This window comes from Euwallacea fornicatus, chromosome 8 (assembly GCF_040115645.1).
Source record: "Euwallacea fornicatus isolate EFF26 chromosome 8, ASM4011564v1, whole genome shotgun sequence".
Taxonomy (NCBI): Eukaryota; Metazoa; Arthropoda; class Insecta; order Coleoptera; family Curculionidae; genus Euwallacea; species Euwallacea fornicatus.
In genome coordinates this window covers 871,774-899,767 of record NC_089548.1, presented here as the reverse complement: position 1 = coordinate 899,767, position 27,994 = coordinate 871,774, and the positions used below count along the sequence as shown (strand labels likewise).

General features: G+C 35.6%; 2 protein-coding genes and 1 long non-coding RNA gene across 6 annotated transcripts in view; 1 reads left to right on the top strand and 2 right to left on the bottom strand.

Moving 5' to 3' along the window:
* The window catches only part of Fas1 (fasciclin 1), a 146,849-nt gene that overhangs the window by 83,980 nt on the left and 34,875 nt on the right, over nt 1–27,994 (bottom strand). The window lies entirely within an intron of this gene.
* The window catches only part of LOC136340826 (acyl-CoA Delta-9 desaturase-like), a 147,327-nt gene that overhangs the window by 111,354 nt on the left and 7,979 nt on the right, over nt 1–27,994 (bottom strand). The window lies entirely within an intron of this gene.
* On the top strand, nt 5–27,500 carry LOC136340855 (uncharacterized). The gene is made up of 3 exons (XR_010732381.1): nt 5–109; nt 9,726–9,942; nt 27,430–27,500. It is a non-coding gene; the product is annotated as an uncharacterized lncRNA (long non-coding RNA).

Below are 27,994 nucleotides of genomic sequence, written 5' to 3'. Positions count from 1 at the left end.
GTGAGGTGAACGCCGAAGTGTCCGGCGAGGTGCGATGCTTCACTATGTTTTTACCCTCAAGTTTGTGAACCAAACAGGCATCCCATTGTCTCAAACATATTCAAAATGGGTGAGTGGCCTTCGTTAAATATACAGGGTGTCCTCGAATTACGTGGCCAAAATAATACCGCAGATTGTTTGAGTGAAAATAAGTCGATTTAACTAAACTTCCCTCAGTCCAAAAGTTGATAATTATGGAGCTACAGGGTGTTAAAGTTGAAAAAAAAAATCACATTTTCTTTAATATCTTTCGATTTCTTTGAGTTAATTTCACGAAATTTCATATTTGAGGGCGTTTTAGGATACGAAATTCAAATTTATTAACGATTTAGTTGTTTCTTCTAGGGGGCGCCACAAGCGACCATTAGGACACATTTAAATCTCTGTAACTTTTTCGTGCCACGGTGTATATTATTTTGGTATTTAAAAACCTTTTTCCCTACCTTTTATACTTAGAAAAGGTATACTTTATTGACGTCGCTAGAAGCAACGGTTTTAGAGAAAAATGCATCTAAGCCTGATGATGCATGCAAATTACCTAAAAATTATTTTCCGTTAAAAAAAATTAAGTTTTTCAAAAATAATTATTAGTAAAGGTGTAACAATAAGTTTTCAAAATCAGATATTATTAAATAGAAAACAAAAATAATAATTAACAAAGAAACAACAACAAGCGAGAATAACACTTACTAATTAATTAAATTATTATTGACCATACTTATGGATATTTACAGGAACAAGAAGCGAAACTGACAAGAAAAACTGAGGGCTAAATAAAAAAACTGACATTTGAGAAACAAATTCAAGTGTTAAAATGTCAATTAAAAACATAGCCACCTGAGTTATTTATTTAAAAGCGCCAACGCAAATATGCAGCGCATTAGAATTATGCGTTTTTCTCCAAAACCGTTGCTTCTAGCGACGTCAATAAAGTATACCTTTTCTAAGTATAAAAGGTAGGGAAAAAGGTTTTTAAATACCAAAATAATATACACCGTGGCACGAAAAAGTTACAGAGATTTAAATGTGTCCTAATGGTCGCTTGTGGCGCCCCCTAGAAGAAACAACTAAATCGTTAATAAATTTGAATTTCGTATCCTAAAACACCCTCAAATATGAAATTTCGTGAAATTAACTCAAAGAAATCGAAAGATATTAAAGAAAATGTGATTTTTTTTTCAACTTTAACACCCTGTAGCTCCATAATTATCAACTTTTGGACTGAGGGAAGTTTAGTTAAATCGACTTATTTTCACTCAAACAATCTGCGGTATTATTTTGGCCACGTAATTCGAGGACACCCTGTATATGCAACAGTACAAGTGGCAATTTCCCAGATTTTCTTGCCGCAAAATACGTGTTCAGGTGCCAAACGGAAAAGTTGAAACTCTCGTTGTTGTTTCACGTGTTGGAATCTAAACATCGCTCCACAAGATCGTGTCGGCTCAAATCTTCATATATTAAATGTTGTGTGTGCATTAAAACCTATTGAGTTTCTTCATCGAAAATAGGTAGATGAGATTAGCGTGGTTTCTTTAACTTCATGCTGTTGCCCCTTACATCACAAGACTTCACCTGCAGGACAAAAGTGACATTGCGTCTTTTCGTTCGTATAACTTCTGTGATAATAAGTACCAGACACTACTCTGCGCAAGGCCTCCACTAAATTGGGAGATGCCCTTCGATCGTTAATCCGTAATACGACAAATTTTGCATTTCTTTGCTGTTTAAAGTAGCAGTTTTCGGTTCAGATTTTGATTATGCCACACGTTCGAAAATCAAGTGACATTCATGTGCGATTAGAGAGGGTGTCTCGTAAGTCAACATTATCGCTTGAAGGATAAGATAGGGTGGATAGGCCAACTCAAAATAAGTCGATTTAACTATACTTGGCTTAGTCTAAAAGTTGATAATAACAGAAATACAGGATGTCAAACGTAAAAGAATAAATAAAATATTATTTAATGTCTCTCCATTACTTCAAACAAATTTCACGAAATTTTGTATTCAATAATTTCTTGGGATGATACATTCAAATTTATCGACGATTTCGGTGTATCTTCTAGAGGACACAACAGGCGACTATTAGTACTCATTTAAACTGCCAAAACTTTTTTGTGTGACGGCGTAGATTATTTTGGACTAGACAAATCCTTTCTCTCACCTTACCAGTTTAAATGAGTCCTAATGGCTGCCTGTGACGCCCTCTAGAGGATACAACCGTTGATAGAAAATCGTCGATATATTTGAATTTGTCATCTCAAGAAATTCCTGAATACAAAATTTCTAGAAATTCGTTCGAATTAGTGAAGACATATTAAAGAAGTTGCGATTTATTTTTTAAATTTGACACCCTCTATCTCGGTTATTATCAATTTTTGGTCTAAGGTAAATTTAGTTAAATCGACTTATTTTGATTTAGCCTATCTACCCTTCAAGGGATATCACTGATTTTGGAGACACCCTGTATTTGTACTAACAATTGAAAAATACAACGGCCGAATATGGAAAATATACGATAATACTGTAGAAGAATGTTCAAATAGGCATACGCAGGGAAAACTTCGATTATTATCTTATTTTTTATTCAATTACCATATATCCTATCTATCTACTGGGATCCCTAGTGTGCGCCCTTTGTGCCTCTGTCTTGAAGCATTATTATTAGTCAAAAGGGAAAGAATCACTTAAACCAACAATGAAATATTAATTTTATGACTATAAACTATCGAAAAACATAAAACACAACAGTTTTTCACCCGTCACACTAGATTAATCCCTTTAGTGCCGAAATATGGTTGAAACGTTAGTGTCTAATCTGGCAGCAATGTCCTCAGTTGTTATTCCTGAATTTTTTCTCTCAAAGTTACTTACAATATCGTCATCTGCGACAGGACACCGTCCAGGTGGACGTCCTAAAGTGAAATCACCATTCTAGAACCTTTCAAACCACTTTTTGACCGGCTCAAGAGCAGAAACACGATCCAAATAAGCAGTCGGAATGTTTTTTTGTTCGGCCGCAATGCTCAAGTTTTTAGAAATTCATATAACATTATATGCCATAAATGAACTTTTTCGTTTTTCATTAAAAAAAATATTCCAACACACAAATCATCTGATTTATACAGTACATGACACTAAAATGATACGTAATATTATAACCTTATCAGTACATGCGAAAAGATTTAACAATCTAAATAGAAATGCGGGTATTTAATCAACTACTTCTGTCAAAGAAAATTGGGTACGAACTTATGCAACGGTCTATTTGGAGCTGATATAATTTTACTCTACCTCTAACAGGTGACCTTAATTGTTAATAATCTGATCGAAGCCATTGGGGCCGATTGAAAAAATTACATAGAAGATTAGGACAGAAGAGAGTGATAAGATGAGTTGAAGGCAGGAGATCCGGATCATTTCATCATATTTCATGATGAATAGTTACTACAGAGCAGGGTATAAACAGATTTTTGATGGGAAAGACCTCAGATGCTTTAGTCCCTACGCAACCAGTATAAAGAGAGCCAAATTCCTAAAAATTGTTGTCATCATAAGCAGTTGTCGGCATCCACCTATCGATCCGAACGCTCAACATCCGAATTTTCTCTTACTTTGTTTGGGGATTCATCTCATATTAACCCCACTCGCAAGTAGGGATGGTGGGAGCGGTCGAAGGTCGAATTGAACATTATTTTCAGTTAAAACTAACTCACAATATCAGTCACCCTTTACTAAAAATATGTGAAACACTTTGAAAACTCCTCGTCTCAATCGCATTGCTGGATTGAGTCACCCGCGGTCAAATCGAGAAATGACGCTTTTAACACGAGTCGCATCATCATTTTGAATGATTTATTTGGGATAAGTGATTAGTGCTCGATCATGCGGATCACCTGTGAATATTTAATCTCTTTGTATGTGTCGAAGGTTAATCTTGATCTTGTTAGATTGATGAACCATGCTTACTGGAAAAGAGACTATACATATATCGGTGCCACAAATGAAACAATTGCTTGGTTCAATTTCCTATTTTTAACAAAATTTGGTTTTTTTAATTTTCTCCTTTGAACATCTAGAGGATTCGTCCATATAAGATGTCTCGTGTTCATAAGGAATTTTGGATATTAAATTGTTTCTGAGTTTATTTGCGTTCATCAGACGAGTTCTGAAAATTTCGAAAATCGAAAAAATCATCATGAGTGTATCTTCGCCCATTCAACATTTTGAAATTAAATACAAAATTTTTCATGAAAAAACAACTAAATGAAGCAAACAATGGGAATCCCATTTACACTTTTCTGAGGAGACATAACCGAATTTTTTATTGAGCGTCGGAATTCTGCTAGTATCAAGGACCTTCCCCACTAACCCGAACTAACCATATATTAGGTAATTTCCTGATCCATCTAGATCTCGTTCTATTCAAATCTAATATGCAGATCTCACCTTCTTAAATTTACTTGAATTGAAGCAAATATTTTACAAAGTATCTCGACTATTACGAGGAAATGTGGAGCGGGGTTATCACAAATAGAATTTACATTTCCATTCTAAACTTTCCCCGAAGGCCGTAACTTATAGTCAGTTATCTGGTCCAGATTTACTCTTTCCAGAAGCGAAAATAATAGACTGAATTTTACACTTCCTTCTGATGAATCTTTCGGTTAACCGGAAAGCACTAACCTTCCTTTCCTCTGGTTTCAGCAATATTTCTCTCTTTAAAGAAAATTCATGGAATATTTTATCATTATTTCTTAAAAACAGCCTCATCCCTGAGATGCCTTTCTGGAGGATATTTTCCTGGAACTCCAGGTAAGCGATTTTAGCTTTCTTGTTTCCCTTTCGTCAAAAAATAAGACGAAAAAGACGAGGAGTTTTTCCTGAGGAAAGTCCCATTGCTTATGCATAATTCTATGCTTCAAGTTATCTTGTTATTATTACCACTTTAAATTGTGTCGAGGTAAGCGAAAGATTCGAGGAAACTGCAATTTAAACCTGAATTTTTGCTTTTCGACAACTCTTAAATTAACTTTTAAATAAGCCTCTTTGGAAGCGAAGGGAGTGAATATTTTTCGAATCAATGCCTCTGTTGAAAACTACCTAACAAAACGTCTGAATAATTTCGTTTGAAGGAAAGTTTCAATGGCACAAAGGGCACGGTTTCAATTTCGAACTCTATATTTATTGCAACATTGAAGATAAACTGGGAAATAATAAATTCTAAGGGAATTGATATTCGCTGCCTAGGTCTTGAATGTAAATATGCTTTAACTGAACAAACAGCCTCTCCTGACAAGGAGGATGCTCACGCAAACTAGCATAATCGAGATATAAACACCATGAAATAACATGGATTTGGCTGAAAGACCAATATTTGCATTTCCATTTGCCTCTAATTCCAGTTTTTCCATTTTAAAAGGATCTTTGTCGGGCATTATTCCGCCATAAAAATAATTGGGTAAGCAAAAACATCAAATACATGATGATCGAGCATGTTCGTCCATGTAAGGCAAGTTCGTTAATGATAACCCACTCCAAGCAATTCGAGCCTACTTCTCTTTTAGGTTGATTGAGGCTTCATAATGCTCTACTTAATAATGGATTGATAAATGTTCCATATTGGCATATTCGCACGTACCTGGATACCAGGTTGAGAAAGAATTCGTAATTTTGAATTTTCGACATGATCAAATTACCCATACTAGAAGCTTTGAATGGAAATATTGCCTGCAATAAATCTTTGCGTGTAGCTACCAGAATGTATTACACAGTTTAACTCGTTGTTGGCACTGCCAGAAATTTCCCAAAAACCAGTGGCCATTGTGCCAAATTTAGCATGGCTAATTAAGAAGAAAGAAATCATGGTGGAACGGCAGTTTAAAACGTTATCTGAGCCGACATATTTGCGCATCCAAGTGCTAAATTATATGCCGGGCACTATGAATTCGTAATTTCGCCAAAATGCACATTTTATAATGAAATATCTGGCTAGTTTTAGAGCTGCGAACTGTCTCGGGAAAATTATTAGCCGCCTAATGTGCTTCGCATTTATATGGCTCTTAACTTCCTTATCAACACTCATTGCTAATGCATACGAGGTCCTTTCCCAGGTCTCCTAGTTCATTGTTATACAGGATGTTGCAAATTAACCATAGTCCAATACGCTAACCGCACATTCCTTGACCGAAGATAATTAGACTATTCATCTGCGACTTTTTTCTTTAGCAGTTTATAGTCCCTATACAGTGTTATGTCACAAGAAAATATACTCTCCCGCACCCCCCACCTATCCGAACTTTTTTGCACGCGCCAATGGTAAACGTGTTTAATTTTTTTAACTATAATTGGTTCGGCAAGGTGATCATTTCAAAAGAACTCGTAAGCGATCGAAAACCCTGAAGATATAGAATTACAAGTTCAGTTAGTAACTTTAATATTCGGACACCACGATATTTCATTTTACAACTATCGTAATGTTATTCAAATCACAATTAAAATTATGGGAAATAACATATTTTATTAAAATATGTGTTTGATTAATATGTAACTTAATTTTTATTGAAATAAATACAAATTTTAACTAACAAAATTAAATGTATTAGTTGAAAATTTTTGGTTACTTCAACATTCGGACGCCATTGGTTTTCTGAATTCCCACACACTAATAAACTATTTATTTTCTTAAATAATATGTTGTGGGATAACCATTATTTAGACACATTGCAAAAAAGTTTTTTCAAATAATCTCTTTGAAAACGGTTTCATTCTTGTTTTAATCGTTGTTTTAACATTTCCTTCGAAGATATTTCAGTATTTTTTATTGTCGGTCTAATTCGTCCCTTAACTGTTCGATGGGATTGAGGTCCGGTGATTCGGGTGGTCGTTATAATACTTTAGGGCAATTGTAAAGTAAATACTCCTGCATTAAACGTGATTCGTGTTTGGAATCATTATCTTGGTAGAATTTAAAAGTATCTGAAATTCCCATTTTCTGAGTACTTTGACGTAAATTATTTCTTTAAGCATTCAAATAAAAATGTTTATCCATTATAGATTTTATTAAAATGATTTCACCTACTCCAAAGTGTCTAAACGTGGAAATATACCCCCATACAATAACGCTTCCATTTCTAACTTTAAGAGGTTTAATATTATTTATTTTAAATTCTTTACCCTTCTTTCGTCACACCATTCTTCGACCATCGGTCTTAAAAATATATTTACTTTCATCACTGAAAATAACGTCATTCCACCAAGTATCATGCTTCAAAATAAACTCTTTTGCATAATTCAATCTTCTTCTTCTGTTGATTTCACTAACAAATAGTTTTTTCCCAGCAACTCTTCCATTGTACCCTTTATCTTTTAATGATCGGCGTATTGTTTGAGGGTAAACTTGTTTCCCAATGTCTTTGAAGAGTTCATCGGTTAATTTTGGTGCACTCAATGCTCGATTATTTTTGATTTTTCGAAAGATGGTTCTCTTGTCACGCTCATGCAATTTTTTAATTGACCCTTTTGGGGTATAGATTCGATGCCATTCTCTTGTTTAAATCGTCTGATGATATCTGCCACTGTACTCGTGCTTACATTACATAACTCAGAAATTTTTCTCTCAGATTTTCCATTGTCATCACGGAAAATCACAAGGCGTATATCAAAATTAGTATTCCTTTCGAGCCGTTATACCTATTAATAGTACGATGACCTAAATGTAACTGAAATGATTTTTTTTATCATCAACAGAGTTTATATACATGTATCAAAACAACATCCCAATGAAATTCCAGTGCACAAAAAATATTTTATGCAGTCACCGAATATTAAAGTAACCCAGAATTTACACCTACTTTTATTTTAATTTTACTATTTGTTGGAAATTTTTACTTTTATACAATGGAAATTACGTCAGCTGTCAACAGAACACATATTTTATAAAATACATTATTTTGTATGGTATTAATTGGGATTTAAATAAAATTATTCACAATAAAATGAAAATATTTCAGTTTCTGAATATTAAAATTATTCACTGTATATTCGAATATGTTGAATATTATTAACACAAGCGAAACCTCCTTGAGATCTAATGGAGTGGTGGGATGGTAACTCCAAAACGAACGAAACTTTTATAATTTAATGTCTCGCTTAATACTTTTTCAAAATAAATGTACACCTTCAAAAACAGAACTTAAATTCTCAGGATTTCTTAAATTTCTTAAAGACTGAATTAATAGCAGTGCTCGATGGTAGTCCTCTGGTTATAAGGGATGTTTTGTGGTACCAGACCGAGCACCTGTATATAATTCAAGACGCGCTAAAGAACGCCATTTGAAAATGTTCTAGGAAGAGCAATTTGACTTGATTGCTACTTGAAGCATTCTGGTCGCCTACGTTATCTGATTCGACTCATTTGTACGTTTTTATAGGGTTTTTTTTAAACAAAATATTTGTAAACCAATACTATTTTGGGATATCGATAATCTTGAGATAGTCATTGGAGAATGTGTTTTAAATAAAAGTTCACAAACCATATAAAAAATTAATTCATGGAAGTTTCCTGAAGGACAACAGTTTGTATTGAACGCGACAGAAACAAAGGACACGAATATATTTTTTTTTCTTTTTCGCTGGTATCGATAAGGAACAAATTTTCCAGTATTACGTCTAATGTTATATATCATAAATGAAATTTCCATAAAAATGTTTGTTGTTGAAATAGGTGTTAATTTTTATACGGGTTTATTGTACCAATAATTAATGTGGAATGTATTCTCGCCTCCTTTCTCTACTAACTTTATTATTAATGTTGTGACGCGTAATGAATTTCTCCTCGAGTTCATAAGAGCTATTTAATACATAATGCAGCCGTTTTAAGCTCATATTTGTTATATACTTGCTTGATAATCTAGATCAACTTTACCTCAAGACGTACGTAACCTCTTTAACGAATTTAACATAATCTTTAAAGAGGTTTACTTATTGCAGGTTTAGCTAACAAAAATTCATCGAAAAAATTACTTTGCTATGATAGAATTATCCTTGTTGGCCGACAAAACTAAAAAACCGCATAGAGAAAATAGGAAATTAAGAAATTGGACAAAGAAGTAAAAAAAGAATCAATAGGATTCGAGCTCTATATTCAGTACTGGAGAAGCGTCCACTAAGTGTTCGGAAGAAAGTTCAAGTTTCTACCACTAATTTAAATAGCATGTGAGAATTTGACCTTAAAAACCTTCAGGCTTGTGTTACAAGGGCTTGCAATAATAGTTAGCTGATGTCATGATAGACGAAAATGAAAAGGTGGGATTGCTACGACCTTTTTATGGCGTCATAACCTAAACTCCTTGAACGCGGAATCGATACAAAGTAGGGAAGGCCCGCTGCCAAAATGCACAGGGTTGGGGGCGACATCGTGGCGCCGACTATCCCTTTGTGGGACCCGAAACTAATGGCGCCTCGCCGCTTATTTGGGTATTTCTATGAAATCGCCAGGGTTGGAATTGATGACATAATTTAGACTCGGATGATACACCATTCTCTTTATAAATAATTTCATCTTTTCTGATAATTTTTAGTTGTGTTTGATGTTAATGTCGTACACAATAAAACTCAATTTAATTCAAAACATATTTGTTTTGGACACCTGAGTGATCGAAACATATACCTCATCTTTTTTACAGAACACTCTATTTACCCCCTCGATTAGAGCTGGAAGAAGACGCAATTCGTTAAATCTCAACGATAGATCGCGAAGTGACTGACTTGAGGGAGTCAAACAGACTGAGGATTTTTCATCAAGGCTCCGTATATTCCATTAGTGTCCTACTTTCCAGAATAAACCAAGGCTTTATTGGAAATCTATAGACCATTCAAATTACTGCTTGTAATGCCGCGATGGTAAGTTGAAAAGTCAGCAATGTGCTTGTTTAGCATTTTATAGGGAATTGGCTGTCTATGGCAAGGGTATTAATAATAATTGAACGATTCAACCTTAAAGCGACTAAAGGAAAATAAATCATCATCGGGTATTGTACCGTATAATGCGTTGTTTCGTAACGAAAAAATTCATGACAAAATCGATGACGCGAAATAATTTTCATATAAAAATGGTTAAAAACTTGTTTTGAAAGTAGCAAAATGCTGTAATTCGGGTATTTCTTCCTCACAAAATTTTCCTCGTTTAGTTCAGGTCATTCCTCCATCCCAAGTTTCTATGTGCCGAAAAACTCCATTACGCACTAGTTTCACTTCACCTCAGTTTTCGGTGCATCCTTAAAACGATTTTGACAAAAGTAAAAATCAATGTTGATCTCAAAAACTGCTCGAACCTTTACATGTTTGGCGAATGGACCTTGTTTGTTCCAACAAAGAATTTCATTTAGTGTTGTTACCCTTTGCAGGGCTATCAGACATTTAATTAAGAGTGATAAACGCAGTCCTAGCGCTCTTAGCGTCCTGACCAGTCACGTTGTCGGACCACATTATCGAGTGTAATTTACTCTAAGGGCAAATATTTCTTTGGCATAGACACATACAACTAGAGCAGTAGAAGCTAGATTAACACTGGCTATTGTGCTGTAATTTAGGAATATAACCATCGCAGCGATTTCAGACTATAAATATGAAATGCACAAATGGGCTCATTACGGAATATTCTAGCGGGAATCCTGAATAGCTTTAAATTCAGAATTCTCAATTTAGGTGTTATTTTGCCAACAGGTATTTGTAAATATATTCGCAACATAGTTATCCAGGTTATGAAACAGGTGTTATAAAGCTAACCTGAGCTCGTCTTAACAAGCCGTGACGTTGGCTAATGAAAATTAAAAATGATTTTTCGGTCCAAACATTTAATATTTCGCAGCATTACTCCCTAACGCATTCATAGTTCACGGGCTCAAACCTCATCTGTTGATTTGAATATGGGATACTCACCACGCGCGTTGTAACTCCCATAGTGGAACTAACCGTTGCTACTGCATCTGTCCTTCATTGAATTATTTTACGTATTTTTGCTGTGAAAGCTCTTGAGCGCTGCGTGCGGCAATAAGGCCACCGAATGCTCTTTCCGTCCGTCTAACATGTTGCCATACATCATGTGAAACAGGCGTCCAAAACACAAGGACAGACAAAAAAGTCGACCATTTTGCCGCGCTTTGAGCGCGCTGTTGCGGACGCCCGAATACACCATTAGTGTTCTATCGCGGAAAATTAATGCGGTGACGCGAAGCCATGCAGGCCGAAAAGGAAAAGATGTAACCCAGAACAGAATCGTCGTTTTAACCGTTTTGGTTCATTGAAGAAGGGCAGTTTAGATGATATTCCCCTAAAATAGGAAAGTGAATTGCTAGATACAGATCAATAAGACAAATTGTGCTTTATATACAGTGGTCAACAAAAGTATTCACACATCTTTAAAGTGGTTAAATAAATGAAGTAACAGTACGATCAGTATATTTTAACATTATCCAATTACTTTTGTTATTAACGGCGACATGTCACAATTATTCTATAATGTTTTCTTTACTAAATCATATTGTTTATAAATACTACTGCAAAATGTTTTCCATTATATCATAAAATTAGACCGCAAAAGTATTCGTACATGCTACAATTAATTAGAAGTAATATTATGATATGTAATAATATTTTGTGGCATGACCTTAGCTTTAATGATATCTGTTAAGCGTCGAGAAATCGATTCGACCAAGTTTCATGTTACAGAAGGATTAATCTTTAACCATTCTTCTTGCAAAATTCTTTCTAAGTCATTTTTGTTGCTTATTTCATGTTTTCTGATTCGTTTCTCTAATTCATATCATAAATCTTCTATGGGATTGATGTCTGACGATTGGGGCGGAAGCTTAACAGTTTTTGGTATGTTGTATGCTAACCATTCCTAAACAATTTTCGTCGAGTGTTTGGGGTCATTGTCTTGGTAAAATGAATAAATTCGAGCCATGTTTAGTTTTTTAGCACTCTGCTTCAGATTGTTTTTTAAAACATTTAAATAAACCAGTTTATCCATGATCCCTGGAATGATTATTAAATTTCCCACTCCATTGGCTGACATGCAGTGTCACAACTTACAAGAACTACCTCCATGCTTCTCTGTTGCTTGCAGATTTTTGGGATTTAAAGCTGCCCTTCTTTTTCGTCCTACCAACTGTCGACCATATGAACCAAATATGTATATTAAATTTGCTTTCATAACAAAATAAGACACTATTCCAACAATCTGATGGGGTATTTATATATTGTTTTGCGAACTTTAAACCTTTCTGTTTAAATTTTTCATTAATAAGGGGTTTCTTCCTAGCCACTCTTGAACTGTATCCTCCTTTTTTTTACACTAACTTTCAAAAAAACCGCAACACCAAGAAGAACACATCGTACATGTTTGAACTTCTGGCATTACGTTGGGTCGGGTAATAGATAAAAACGATCAAAATATCAAAAGAAAATTATTGTGAATAAGTGAAAAAATTTGATAATAATTTAATAATGGATGGTATCTCCTCTTAAATTAATACATTCCTGTAAGCGACGTGGCATGCTTAGAATTAAATTGTCAATATCTTCCTGTGGTATTGTATCCCAGGCAATCTGCACCTGCTCGCGGAGTTCATCTACGGTCTCTGGAGGGCGAGCTAAACGTTGAAGTCTCTGACCCACTATATCCCATACACGCTCTATTGGGGACAAATCTGGAGACCGAGCTGGCAAAGGCAAAGTATCCAAATTTTCAGCTTCCAAATACCTCAAAGTATCGTTGGCTACATGTGGTCGCGCATTGTCCTGTTGTAATGTGCTTCCAGGATGGTCGTGCACGTATGGTACAAGAACCGGTTCTAAGACTCTATTAATGTACCTCTGAGCATTTAATCTATCATAAATGAAAACAAGAGGAGACCGACTGCCAAACTGGATAGCACCCCAAACCATGACACCTGGTGTTAAACCAGAATGACGCCTTTCCAAAAAGTCAAAATTTAATCGCTCTCCTCTGCGCCTTCTAACACGTAACCATCCATTAGATCGCCATAAACAAAATCGACTCTCATCACTGAACACGATTCTTCTCCACTCGTCCACCCATTGCACTCTCAGACGACACCACTCCATTCGGGCCACCCTGTGGCTTCGTGATAATGGAAGCCGACGCATAGGACGATATGAATTTAGTCCAAAACTTCGAATTCTGCGATACATGGTACTAAGGGAGACCCTTCCATCTAGGGTGGCTACCCAGTTAGCACCAAGAGACGGAATTGTTTCAAACGGGGCGTCTGTCGCTGAACGACGAAGTCGCCGGTTTTCGCGTGGGTTCGTCATTCTTGGACGGCCACTACCACGATGACGATTTACTGACCCTTCGTTAGACCAAGCTCTTAGCACTGTTGATGCGTTTCGATCCAATCTACGTGCAATTTCGCGGAAAGATAAACCTGCCTCATGCATACCAACAATTCTTCCCCTTTCAAAGGGAGTGAACTGCCGATAAACTGAATGTTGGCGTACACGAGGCATTTTGCACTACCACACATTTAATATGGTACTAACAATAATACCTTTATCGCTATCCGCCTGTAAAAAAAATGCAAAAAGAACGATCGTCACAGATAAAAAAGTAAAGAAAAACTTCATATCGCATTAAAATACGAACTTGAAATTTTTATCATTTTTTTCTCTTTACAAGTCTAAAATCATACCGAAATTTCAAATACATACAATGCGTTCTTCTTGGTGTTGCGGTTTTTTTGAATGTCAGTGTATTATCCCTCGTACAGTATCGGAACTTACTTTTTCTGAAAGCATTTCTTTAACCCGTGAAGCTAAACGTGTGGCATTTATTCTTGAATTCTGCTGGACTTATCGTACAATTTTCCCGTCTTCTCTAACAGTCATTTTTCTTGGTCGTCCTGTTCGTTCGCTATTAACGGAGTTTTCACTTTTAAACTTTTTGACAGTGCTTTGAGGAGTTGCAAAACTTCTATTAACTATTTACTCTATTTCTCGATAGGATTTATTTTGTTTATGTAACCTCATTATTATTTGTCTTACAGCAATTGTCGTTTTCCCTAATTTCCGACCCATTATGTCTTGAAACGATTATTTTTAACTCCTGATCTAATACTCACATTCAGTTGCTATTACGAGCTTGTATAATTTAGCAATAAATATCCGTAGATACGATCGCCTCCCTTGCAGAGTCAGACTTGTTTTTGTGTGCCGACGCAAATGTATTCATACTTTTGCGGGCTAATTTTATCACATGTTTGCAAACATTTTGCAATAGTACTTATAAGCAATATGATTTAGTGAAAAAAAACTTACATATTAGTTGTTTACATGTTGCCGTTTAGAACAAAAGTAATTAGATAATGTTTGAATATACTAGTCATATTGTTATTTCATTTTGTTCAACAGCGTTACAGGTGTATGAATACTTTTTCTGGCCCCTGTAAGTTAAACTAGAGGAAATTCTGTATAATTGTTTCAAAACTGCCTGATGTTGACGGATTGCCAGAGAACATGAAAAGAATGCGAAATGTAATCAATGTGGCCAAATCTATGCAACTAAGCTCCGTATAAGCTCAAACACTGAAAATTTTAATTAAACGAACCAACGGCGCGTAAATTTGTTTTGTAGGTTTTACGTAGGAACTCAGCCCACCCCAAATTTCTATTATACGATTTCTTCTGCAAATCTGCAACGAATATATTGGAATTTCAACAGCGAACACGTTTAATACCTCAGTTTTTTATGTTTTGGTACAGCAAAGTAATTCAATCCGTTAAGGAAGTAGAATTACACATGAAACTCTTGAAACTAAATCTGAATGTCATGCTGCTTTCATGCACGCAATTCGACAATCCGTGAATTTATTACGGGAAACTACTCGTCAAAATACAATACAAGAACCAGGAATACAACACGCAAGTCGCAAGTTTTAAAATTTTCTGCATCCATCATGTTTTGGCTGCTTATGGCCGCAATTTCTTCGTAGGGTCAGATGAAGTCGAGCAAATAGAAAATAAAAAAATCAATCTCACCTCTGACGAGAAATAATTGAGCTATCTCAGTGGAAAGCTCAAATACTTCTAGTACCTTAGTACAGATGGTATTAAAATGTCTATATTAACGAACGTCATTTAAATAATAAACTATTTATTGAAGAAATGTTTAATACATATACAGGGTGGCGCATCGAAAACGAAACAGAGACATTTTCAAGTATTGCAATTTTATATTCGAGGGCGATACGTTATGAACGTATACTCGCTTATTTCACATCAACCCCCTAACCGGGGTGAGTTAAACCCATTAAATCTTAAATGGAAAGTAAAGTCAAGTAGTACTTTGTTTGAAAGGTCTTCCGATTCTCGTTATAATGATCTCCAGTTCGACTAAGTTTGATTCAGCAGTTTTCGAGAAATTTTATTGAAAAATGTATCATCTGATATGAATTAGCAATATGAAATTGGCACCGACTAAGATAAAAATAACATAAAGCAGGCACTTTTGACTAATTTTTCAAAACAATTCTGATAATTTCAACAATTTGAGAGAGGCAAACCTACCCCCAAAAGAAATTAATTTGAAATACTGAATTATTTAACTAGTGATGGATTATTAATTTATTAATGCAAAACAACTTTCAAAAAGCACACATTCAATAATTACCTACGTATTAATTAGTTGATTAAACATTCGAAGTGGCGACTACCAGTTTCCAAACAGTTGGACAAATTTTGCTTAAATCACTGTCGCACATTTTGGAGTTTTTGCAGATTTATTTAACGGCATTCATTTAATATCCTTTGACGAAGATCTTCTAAAAAATTTCGTTGAGCTGCATAGATTTTATTTTTTAACTAACCCCACAGAAAAAAATCCGAAGGTGATAAAGCTGGTGATCGTGGGGGCCACTCAATTGTGCCTGTCCTCCCAATCCAACGACCTGGAAACCGTTCATTTAAATACTCTCGGACACGCAATATGAAATGGGGAGGGGCATCATGTAACTGAAATATCAATTGATCCTCAATGTAATTTTCATTATTTTCGCATAATTCTGTTAATGCCGGATCAGTTGCATCTTGTAATAATTCTAAGTACACGTCACTAGTGACGTTTCTCGGTAAGAAAAAAGGACAAAAAAAATGATCGTCAAAAATGACAGACCGAACATTTGATTTTTGTGGATCTGGGTATGCGTCTCATGAAAAATTCTAGGATTTTAATGAGACCAACATCGACAGTTACGCCGATTCACCGTACCGTTAAGAAAATACGAATACTCATCAGAAAAGAAAATATTAAATACATAATTATAATTTCGAATTGCACGTTCACATATGAGTTCGCAAAATTGAAAACGGCGGTTACAACCATCCTCGTTCAATTCTTCCAATAAATGGATCTTATACGAATGAAAATAATGATCCTCTTAATATTCTTCGAATAGTGCGTCGACTAACTCAAGTTCAGTATCCAATTGACGAGTACTTAATGTAGAATCCAGATGAACCTGCCTTAAAACTGCGACATCGATTTTTTCATTTCTGGGAGGGTTTCCGTGATTTTTTTTTTATTACCCACAGAGCAGTCTAACAAAATTTATGAACTAATTCCAATACGTACTTTCGTCCGTTGCACTTGATTATCTTCATGATTATGGCTGAACAGTTAGGCGATCCGGATGACACACTGATGATTTTCGAAAAATAATTGAATGATTTCTACAATCTCTGCAATCGGATGAATCATTTTTGATTGGCAAAACGTAAACGGAATTATGCATGTAGTTTAAGGCCTGTTTATTTTGTGAGTATGTGCCAAACAAATTTCTGTTCTTTTTTTGCAAAAATATTCAAAACATGAAAACGATACATTATATTTTTGTCAGAATAAAAAGGAGCGCAAGTATCTGCTTTATGTTATTTTTACTTCAGATGTTGCCAATTTCACATTAATAATTCATATCAGATAATACACCTCTTAATAAAATTTCTCGAATACTGTTCAACCAAAGTTAGTCAAATTAGAGATCATTATGTCAAGAATCGAAAGATCTGTCAAACAAGGCATCATTCGACTTTACTTTTCATTTAAGTTTTTAGGGGTTTAACTCACCCCCGCTATAGGGTTGATGTGAAAGGAGCGAATATACGTTCATAATGTATCGTCATCGAATGTAAAGTTCACGTGTCCGAGCATTTTTCGAATATAAACTTTCAAATACCTGAAAATTACTATTTTTCGTTTTCAATGCGCCACCCTGTGTATAAAAAATATACAAATATTGTAATGGTGATAGATATTTTTTTTTATTCGAAGAAAAATAATCTGCAATTTTGGTCTACGTAAATTGGCGCTTAGCATTGTCTTCCAGTGCTCGTAATTTACAAAAAACTAAAATATTCGTGTATGATGCTTCTGTTCTTTCAGCTCACTCTAAAATTTGGCTACAAACTTGTATAGTTTGAACTTTAGAGCTTGCACTTCTAACTTCGATGGAACGGCCCTCATCCTCTTTACTGTCCATATCTTCCTCCTTATTAACATCATTCGTCCGCTTGTCTTCACTTCATAAATTGATATCAGCTGAAATGCAAACAATGTCGGGATTCACTATTTTCAATAAATCAAGAACATTCAATGACGCACTGATAAGAACATCAGCATTGAATGGCAATTGTTCCCTGATTACGCTTAAGGGAACATTAGCTACATCTTGTTCATTGGCATAAAGGAGATTTTTTTTCATTTTTGAATAGTTCACTGATAAATTGAATTCCAGGCCAAATGCAAATGTAAAAGAACTTTTCGTAATGTCACCTGTCACAAAGCCTCAGATATGTTCATGGTTTTTCGATAAGACAAACAAAAGTAGAAATTTTTTATTGTATAGTTTGGTGAGTTTAATTACTTTCTGGTCCATGGGTTCAATTAATGAGACTAGGTTGGGCGGTATCTACATGACAAACATTGACCGATTCTCGCTCCTCGGTTGTTGCTATGAAGGATGACTTACTGCATTATTTAATACTAACACTTTTATAGGAAGTTTATGTTTTTTAGTTTTTTTTTGTCAACAAATTAATGAATATTCAAATCACGAATATGTACAACATTTGTGGTTACAAATTTATTGTCATACCTTAAGAACAAAACGCTTGTAGAACCATTCCAGCAATATACTGCTAGTTATCCAAACGACTTTTGAATGGTCTAATCAACAGGAACATTAAAATTTTTGAAATTAGCGTGGTTTCTTGGTTTTCCTTATTATCATTGGCCTTATTTTTTGTGTCTCCAGGAATTCTTTCCGTTGCTTGATCCTATAGCCCAAATTTAATGTTTACATTAACGCATTATTTTCATTATTACGTGTTTACATTATCGAGTATCAGTTGTACACATTTTCTTAGTATTTTAGACGAAATATGATAGTGATATTATTGATAGGGACGACTCGAAACATTTTTATATGACTAAACACATTACGGCGCGTTATCTAAACTGTACTTGAATTTAAAATTCTGAAGATTGGCGAATTTGCATATTTGTATTTTTCACCATTTTATCCTGCGGAATCAATTCCAGTGCAGAAAAATAATCCCCTGAATATCCCATGTCTAATACCCTCATGTCATGTCTGAAATTTCAGCCTTATTCCGAATAGAATCGAGCCACGCAAGCGTAAAAATTGCAAAAAATTTAGGAGCTCGTCACAATTGTCCTCTTATACAGATTTGACGTCTAGAAAGAGTCGTCCTCTTTTCCGATGATGAAATTTCCTCTAACCGATATTTACGACTTCTACAGTAGGTCAACCAAACGGAATGACACATTTTGAATTTCCTACGCCACTGCTTCCACCACCGACACTAGATGGAGTTCACATGGACTTCGCGAGAAAGTCTAAATATTTCTCTTTCGAATGAGCCCCTGCGGCGATCCGCAGTCCAGACAGAACGGAAATTAATTATTTTAAATTAAGATTTAATTTCATATATGGGGTATCGAAAATATTTCATTTAAAATAATTAAATATATATGAAGAATACAAAGCACATAAAGCAACTGTATTTATGTTGCTGAAAGGAATTGGAATTTATCTTATTTTGGACTGACTTAATTGGCTAACTTGCCCAATTTACAACGGGCCTTACTAGTATTGCACCGCCCCTAAGTTGCAGCCACTCGACCCATTGCACTGGCGCCCCATACACGCTCTCCGAACAGCCGTCTTGGCTAGAACTTTCGGCAAAAACATTATGGAACTGGTTATAAACTTCCTCCAAAGATAAATTGTTATCAAAATTTCAGCGAAAAGTGTCCGTGAGTGAATAAATCGTATCGTAAAGGCTTCTTTAGAGGGCTCGATTGGAATCCGAGGGTGAGTAGGAATGCGGATAGTCGTTAATGCCGCTTAAATTGACTGAAAACTTAGAGGATTCTGTACCAAAGTTTACGCCTTTTTTCATGTCCTTTTCGATTTTGAGGAATTGAGAAGGCTTACGGTTCTTCAGGTTTTGCTCTCTTTTGGCTTTATCTAAAATCATTAAAAAAAGGTTTACTTACCACTGTAAAGAAGCAAAAAGCCGCTCTAAGCAAACGCCAGAAGAATTTTTTTTCAGAACATTGATAATTGTGACCTTACTGGAATCGAAATCTGGTTCAGCCTCTTTTCATTAGGTACCCTTCCGTGAAGGCAAAATTATGGAATTGCTGATAGGTAGAACGAGGAGAGTTTCTGTGAAATGGGACCTAACATTGAAGCTTTTCCATCCTCCTGTCCAACTTTCCAGTACCTAATTATTATAGGTACTTCCCTACATGTTTTTAAGTTCTACTCATTTCCTATTTCTTAGGTCGTTTGCTTATGCTGGCGATGTTTGGAAATCAGAGAGGCGGAGCTTTATGTACCACACAACGGCTCATATTTCTATCTACTAATCGCTTCTTAATATAGAGGTAATAACCAATTTGTAACGACAATAGTAAGTCCCGCAAAGTTTGAGGCCTTCCTCGGAAAGTTTTGAAAAGCCGCTCTAATCCAATTCATTAAAATATGTTCGTTGCGCTGAAATTAATCTAAAATTTCGACCAAGCTTCGAGACTAAATATTGTCAGCATTAATTAGAAAACTTACGACACGCGTGAAAACTGCTCATTCGATTTGATCAATTTTGTTTGAATGCCAAGAGACGCAAGAGAGGATTTCAAATGGACCTGAAATATTTCCCATTCCTCCTGTTCATAAAATTTGATAAGGTTTTCATTGGTCTTGTAGACCAGAGTACGCTACTGGATTCTACGTAAAAGTCTCTATTCGACATCGTTTTCACATTTTCAATAACTTAATGCATATTCAAACTATAAGGGGGTCCCAAAATAAGACAATTTCAAAAACTCTCTGTGGTGGATAAACGACGATAGCTGGATCAAGTCGGTCAACACCATCATTAATTTCACTTGTGAGTGAGACAGGTTCGCGAAAACCGCATCTCTCTATCTTTGCTAATAACAAAGATATCCCACGATTCCAACGAAAATGGAACACCCTGTACACATTCTCTCCTAAACTATGCACATGGGGTTACTGAAAAACTTAAGTACAAAATTTCTCGCAAATATCTTGAGTACACGTGTGCACCTTAGTGCCTCAAAAACTTAAAAACTCTTTGAAGATACGATTCAAAAAAATAACCAACCTGAACTAACCTCTGAAGGAGCCTCAGTAATGAAGCGTTTACGGCACGCATTTATTAATATTTTTTAATCAGCGGATGCATTAATTTCACTTAAAAAAAAGTTGTTGCGTAATAGCACGTTCATCATGTGAATGGCGAAAAAACCAAACTGCGCATGTCGTTCTCCCCTCAGTTATATGAGTTAAACGAAAAACTTAAGCGCGAAATTTCTCGTAAACGGTTGAGTAAATACGTGCAGCTTAGGAAATGAAAACCTTAGAGAGCTACGAGACACCATTAAAAAAGTAACTAACCTGAACTAACCTGAATTGATCCCCGTTGGAATCGCGGTAATGAAGCGTTTACAACACGCATTGATGGACGACTCTTAATCAGCACCTGCATGAATTTCATTCAATAAAAAGGCTGTTACGTAATAGCATGTTCATCATGAAAAGGGAAAGGAGAAAAGCCTGATCCAAACGAGACATGTAATTTAAATCTGAACTTTCCAGACGGAAGCAATCATTTCCATACTCGAGCAAGCTGCCGTTTTGACATTTTATCTCAGTTATGCAAAACAGGTCAGAAAATAATGGATGTTGCTCTGCAGGATAGAGCAGGTGTTTATAAATAACATTTTCCTGCTGCTGAGTATCTGTTTCTGAAATAACCTTTCATAATACGTTCAGCCAGCCGTTTGCGTGCGAGGAGAATGAAAAAGTGCTATTTGCCTCAACATTTTGTACACTTCACTGCTTTCAGATGCAATTTATCTTATTTCGGAATCTACCGCTAAATACAGCTCTTCTCAATCCAAGTTAGACGAGATATTTTCTACGGCACCTCGTCTCCAGATATTGACGAAACGTGAAGTTTCCAATTGATTAAATACCATGCACCCCATTTGATATTTCCACACTAAGTCCCGATCTACCTCCGTTGTATGCCTGTCTTCTATTGTGGCTCTTTAATTACCTTTTAGGGGACGAAACAGTGGGGAAATCTTATTGTGACACAATCAGGTACCATGTTATTCACGTATCGGCTAAGTAGAAGCCGCAACCTCGCGGAGAATTAGCATTTTCGTTGAAGCAGTCTAGGAATTTCTCTCTAGGAGGTGGTTTGAAGGCTTCAGGCAATAAGCCCTCTAGCATCATTTTAAAGGATTTATTGCAAGAGAGATATGAAGCAAGGAATAACCTGCACAAATTATTCTAATTAATTTTAGCTTAGTTTCACATTATGTAACGTTGCTAAAACTCCCTAGACTCAATTATTCCATAACGTTGTTCATTAACTTGTGATGCGTTTGTGTCGCGGCGCCTTTTACTAGTCAAGCAGCCCTTTTCACCCTTGTGTACAACGAACTTATCCCCCTTTTGCATACGGCTCAGGCTTCCATAAAATGCTCTGTTACCTCCCTTTAACATCAAAACGTCGAATCAGTAGCTAATAAAATGTTGCCAAACATGGGTTATTTTGTGGGTCTCACATGCCCTAAATCAAAATCGGTAGCAATACGATGATGCATGGAGGGGAATTACCCTATCCATTGAAATATTTGTTAAAAATTTGTTTTTTAATCAGAACACTGCTATTATTTTTAACGGTCACAGAGACATATGTTTTCTTAGGATTTTTGAATGCCAAAGGGGAATTCTTGTTTAATTAAAATCCCCCGTTCAGAAGCAGTAGGTATTGCAGCTAAGGCTGCTCGTTTTTTCTCTTTATTTTGTTTAGGAATAACGGCTCGCACACAAATAGGGGTGTTGAAGCCGTGAACCCTGTTCCCATTTAAAATTAACTGAGCATAACATTCGCCTTTTAAAATAATACAAAAAATGCAATAAAAATAATCAAATTATTGATTTTAAAATGAACAATTCGAGTAAAAAATAGGGAACACGTTTACAACATTTCGTCCCCACTGGATAACCATCGCTTGAATTGAAATTCTGAAATTCCGATGATTCTAAATTCTCGGGCATAATTATAATCCCACAAATCCTACAACCCTTTGCCGAATTAGAGCATTGTAGGAAAAACATTATTCCTTCGAAAAGGGGCGAATTGATGAGATCGATTCCTAACATGGTAAAAAGTAGAATATGTTTCTTGGCTTTTTCGGAAAATTGAGTAGCATGAAGGTTTAATTTTCATATGCTATATGATGTAGAGTGTTAATTTTGCGGGTAAATTCGATTACACGAGGCGTTAAAGTTTAAAATTGTGACTAATTTATTTTACTAAAAACTACGATTTTTGCCAAAATTTAGTACTCGTTACTTAACACGAGTTTATGCCAGAACTATGGCACCCCACTGTTGATATACTTAAAATGTCCATTTTAATGGATTAATCATTAGGCAAAGAACTTTATTTTCCCTAAAATGAAACTACATCGCGCAAAAAACAAATACCACGTTGAGTATTCACCAACCTGCATACAATGTTTGCATTTTCAGATCTTTTAGCAAATTCTGGCTGTTTTTGCGTTGCACATGCTATACTGTCGTTTAAAAATTCAAGAGGAAAACTTGGACAAATAAAAAAATAGTGACGTCAGGAATTAACTGAGTAACATACGGGTGTTGTAGTTATTATATAGCGCGCTTCTGAACTGTACGCAGCCAAAAATATCATATGGCATTTAAACGTGAGGTCTAGGGAATAGAAAATCTCAAAATTTAAAAATATACAGGGTGTTTCATTTTACTTCCGGTATAACGGGAAATAGCAAAAACAGCAGTCTCACCGCATAACGAATTTCAAAGCAAACAATGTGTCCCCAAAACATTATCGTGTATCTCTAACCATTACGGAGATATGGCCTTGTAACAGAGTTACTGAAATATCCTGCATATAAAAAATAAGCATTGCGCTAATTTAAACATTTGCGTATGGTCAACAATAACGGGTTGGTTGGTCAACATTAATTAAACGAAATCACCACCAAAAACATTCATTTGTGACCTTTTTTGAGTTTCGGAAGGGTCTTGAATCCTGCGTACCGGGTAGCGTTTGAATAAAATTTTACAGCCTTAAATCAATTTATTTTGCATATATTCCAGCGGACATTTTGATATGAAATTGGATAAACAGAGACAAAGGGCAAGTCCTTCACGATACTCTTTGAACAACTTCAAAGTAGCTTAGCAATGCCAATGTAGGAATTAATTACTGTTCCTCTATTATTCGACGACTTTAGATGAAATTACTCACTAACACGCGTAAATAGTAGAAACCTGTTTCCAACAATGTTCTAGTAACAATGAAAGGAAGCAATTCTGGTCCAAAATCGTCTGCTTTTGGCCAGCAAAATTACTCAGTCGTATTCGTTAATTTTAAACGGTTCCTGAATCCAATTTCACCGCTTTTTCGAAACATACTCGTGCTCTAAAATCTCTGTTATTAGAGAGTTCCGGACGAAACTTTCTAACGATTCCAAGGACTGAGTCAACCTAAACATTAATATGAGTAATTCTGTTTGCCTTTCACCATCCGCATAACTCCGCAAAAAAAAAAAAATTTAAACCAGATTTCATGTTGAAACTGGACTTCAATCGATGTTTATCTCAAGTTTTTTGCTTAGTGCCTATTAAACTCCGTGATATGACAACATCGAAAGATTAAATTGCCCAACATCAAATATATTGCGAACAGCCACTTTCAGCTCCAGTTTCGAGCCATCGTCGAATTGAATGCTCTTCAAACTGGAATATTGTAATTTGCGTTCAACACCGCGCTTAAGTGAAATTCGATCTGATTAGGTGCTTGTTACGAATTGAATACATGCCATCAAATTATATCGAGTATTCTCTGCTAGCTTATTAAGGGATGTGATTGATCCACGTATACCTCACTGCTAATTTCGACGATGAAAAAATAAGGGAAACGGCCGAGTATACGTGCGCAATAAAATTATGCGGGGACCCCAGTGCCATAACGATAAGACACGCACCAGCAACCCCATTTGAATAATTCTCAATTTCTCGTAAACTGTTTTCGTGCCGCTCATTAAACTTCCGTCTATACATTTATGACAGGGGCGTACTATTGTGGTTTAGATATTCTGGGCGTACAAAACTATTTTTTTTATTATTTTTCTTTTGGAAGGCCTCACCCCTCGCATACAAGCAAGGATTGTGGGAGCGGTGAAGTTGCACCCTATTCTCGCTTAAAACTAACTGGGAATAACATTCGCCCGTTATCGAGGGCTCGGATGGAATCCTCGATAATATTTCGATGGCGCGTCGTCATCTTTAGTCCCTCGTATATAATTGTTATAAAAAAGAAATATAACAGAAATAAAGTGGATGGATTGCGAGTAAATAAAATAAGTGGAACGCCCTGAAAACTCCTCGTCAGTCGCTGAGGAGTGATGGTTTTTCGCTTGAATCAAGTCTCGTCTCCAAAGGGGAAAATTGAGGTAAGTCATTGGTCTCCATGATCATTGCACCTAATTTAACCTATTTTTTATTTTTATTTTATTATTTGTTTTTTTCACTTGTCATCGCTCCATTTTTATGTGTCGAACAAGTACACTCTCACAAATTTATTCAATTCTCTCGCGGATACCTGACTCTCAACCTAACTCAATTGCCAATTAATTAATTAATTAGTAAATTTGCATTTAATTTGTCTTTAACCACATATGTGGTGATGGCGCCCCTGCATTTTTTTAATTTAGTTACATTGCTATGCTCTCCTTCGCGTCCCAATTTCGTAGCCCGATTTCCCGTCCGCACTTCCCCGTTCGATTTCCCTGCTGCACATGTAAATAATATTTATTGATAAGTCAAATGACATAATTATTACAAAAAATTTATAAATTACTATTTATTTAAATGCAGCAAAACCTCGCCATTTTATTTATTTGTAACGGTATACGTAATTCTGGCACATGCATATATTTATTAAATTAATAGTGAAATCTCTCAGCTAAAATCAAATAAATTAAACAAATAATATTCAAGTGCATTTTCAAAAAGTGAATTAGAAATTCGTGATTGAAAATAAATCAATATTTTGTTCTCGAGGAGAATTTTCATTACTATGTCGTGAGTTTGTCTCAACGCTACGCATCTCGATAAACACGATATGCTCTCGAGAGTAATGGTAGATTGCCCATCTCGTATTTTCATGCAATATTTTCAGAAACTCGCTATCAAACTGATGAGATTCATCCACATACCAGATTTCCAGATCAAATTGCGGAGGAGCTCAGAACATTTCCTAAAATTTCGAGGAAACTTTCACATCGAATTTCATTAGTCTGTGTTGTGATCAACAATTGACCCTCGAAGCCAAAAATCGACCAGTAATTCTTAGGAAATTTTAATTGAATTTATTCCCACCTGGTTGAGCTGACTATGTGCGGAACAAATCCATCAGCAAATTAAATTTAGCTCTAGGAGTTGATATGGAGATTTCGTTAAATCCAATCTACGAGGATAGTCCCAGAAGTACCCGATCTGATATATGCAAGGCAATTTTTTTGATTAAAAAATTGTCTAAATTAGAAAAACCTAATCTTAAAAAGCTTATGTTTAAAGTTTGAGGGTGGTCCGAAGCCCTTTTCATTGAACGCTTTTAGAGATTTCTTGAACATGAATAAATTATTTATAGATACGTGATTCAATACTTTCATTTGGAAGGTCTTGGTTCATCCAACATCAAAGCGGGGTTAAATTCCGCTCGGGAAAATCTGGTCTTTCATTAACAACTGTAAAATGTTGAGCAGCAGAGCTTGAACACGATAGTACGAACTGCCGAGATGAACTCCGCAATGTTCGACCCCTTGACACTTCAGATCTGACCACTTCAGAAATAGTGATTAAAATCCACAAAACTACACTGGAAGATACAAATTTCAAAAAGTACTCTACATTGGATTTTGATCGCACAAGTGGATATGAGAAAGCTGTGATCAAGATGGGTGTCACTATTACTCATAATTAAATAAAAATAACGCTATGAGGATGTTTTAGGGGAGTGTTTGGCAAAATTTCGTGGTAATAAAGCCGAGTTTCTGCGTCGGCTCATAATCATGGATGAAACATGAGTCCATAATTTCACATCTAAGACGATAGAGCAGCCAAAATAATGGATTTAGAGGGGAGAATTGATTCCAAAGAAGGCAAAAACCGTGATGGCGCCAGTTCTTTAGGATACAGATGGGATAAATTTTATTGACTATCTAAAGGAAAAATAATAAACGGAAAATATACAAATTTAATGCTGCATTTGAGTGAAGAAATTAGAAAAAAGCGACCGCATTTGGAGAAAAGGAGAATCTTGTTTCATCAAGACAACGCACTAATCCACACTTCCATCATCGCGATGGCCCAAATCAATCAACATTATTTCGAACTTTTTCCTCACCCACCCTATTCGCCAGATTTAGCCCCGTCGGATTATTTTCGATTACTAAACTTGAAAAAACATTTCGGGGGAAAGAAATTTGCCAATAATGAAGAGGTGGAATCCGAGGTTGATGCCTATTTTGAAACATTCTCCAAATGTAATATTTTCCAATGTTTTTTTTTCTTCAAGTGTTCATAGTTCTTCAACGTTCTTTAAGTTAAATAGGGTACTTCTAGGACTATCCTCGTATGTCTTATCTCCTGTCTCGCATATTGCGGCATTTAATTGCCGAACTGATCATTTTTCTAGGTTTTACTCCAGACCACAGCTTTGTCTTCCCAGCTTTCGACCAAACTCACGGAAACTAAAGTAGAAAATCCTCTAAATAAGCGAAAAAACTATTAAATAGGAATTAAATAAATGGTCTGATGGTTTAACTAAAGTGGATGTTTTCTTCCTTTGTGTTCCTGTTCGTTGAGCCAATTTAATGCCATTATAATTCTCTCGCTGTCGTCAACCTACGGCATTCAGTTTACCAGTGAATGAAAACACACTCGAGTGCGTGTGACGTTTAATGTTTGAATGCTCTATTTATAATAGAGAGAAAAATTTTACAGGCGAAAAAACTAGCTCTGTTTTTTCGAGTGTCACAGGGCCATTTATAATTGATACTGGCAACCTTTAAATACTCCACCCTCTAAGGAAATGTTTATACAGAAGCGACTTCTTTAATCTTTAACTTTAAATATTTTTCAGCACTGCGAAAAAGGCGAAAAAGCAACTTTGCAGAAGACAAACACAGCATTTGAAAAATAAATAGCCATACTGACATCAGCTAATTTATTCACGGACCTTCGTCAATTTTTCAACCCGT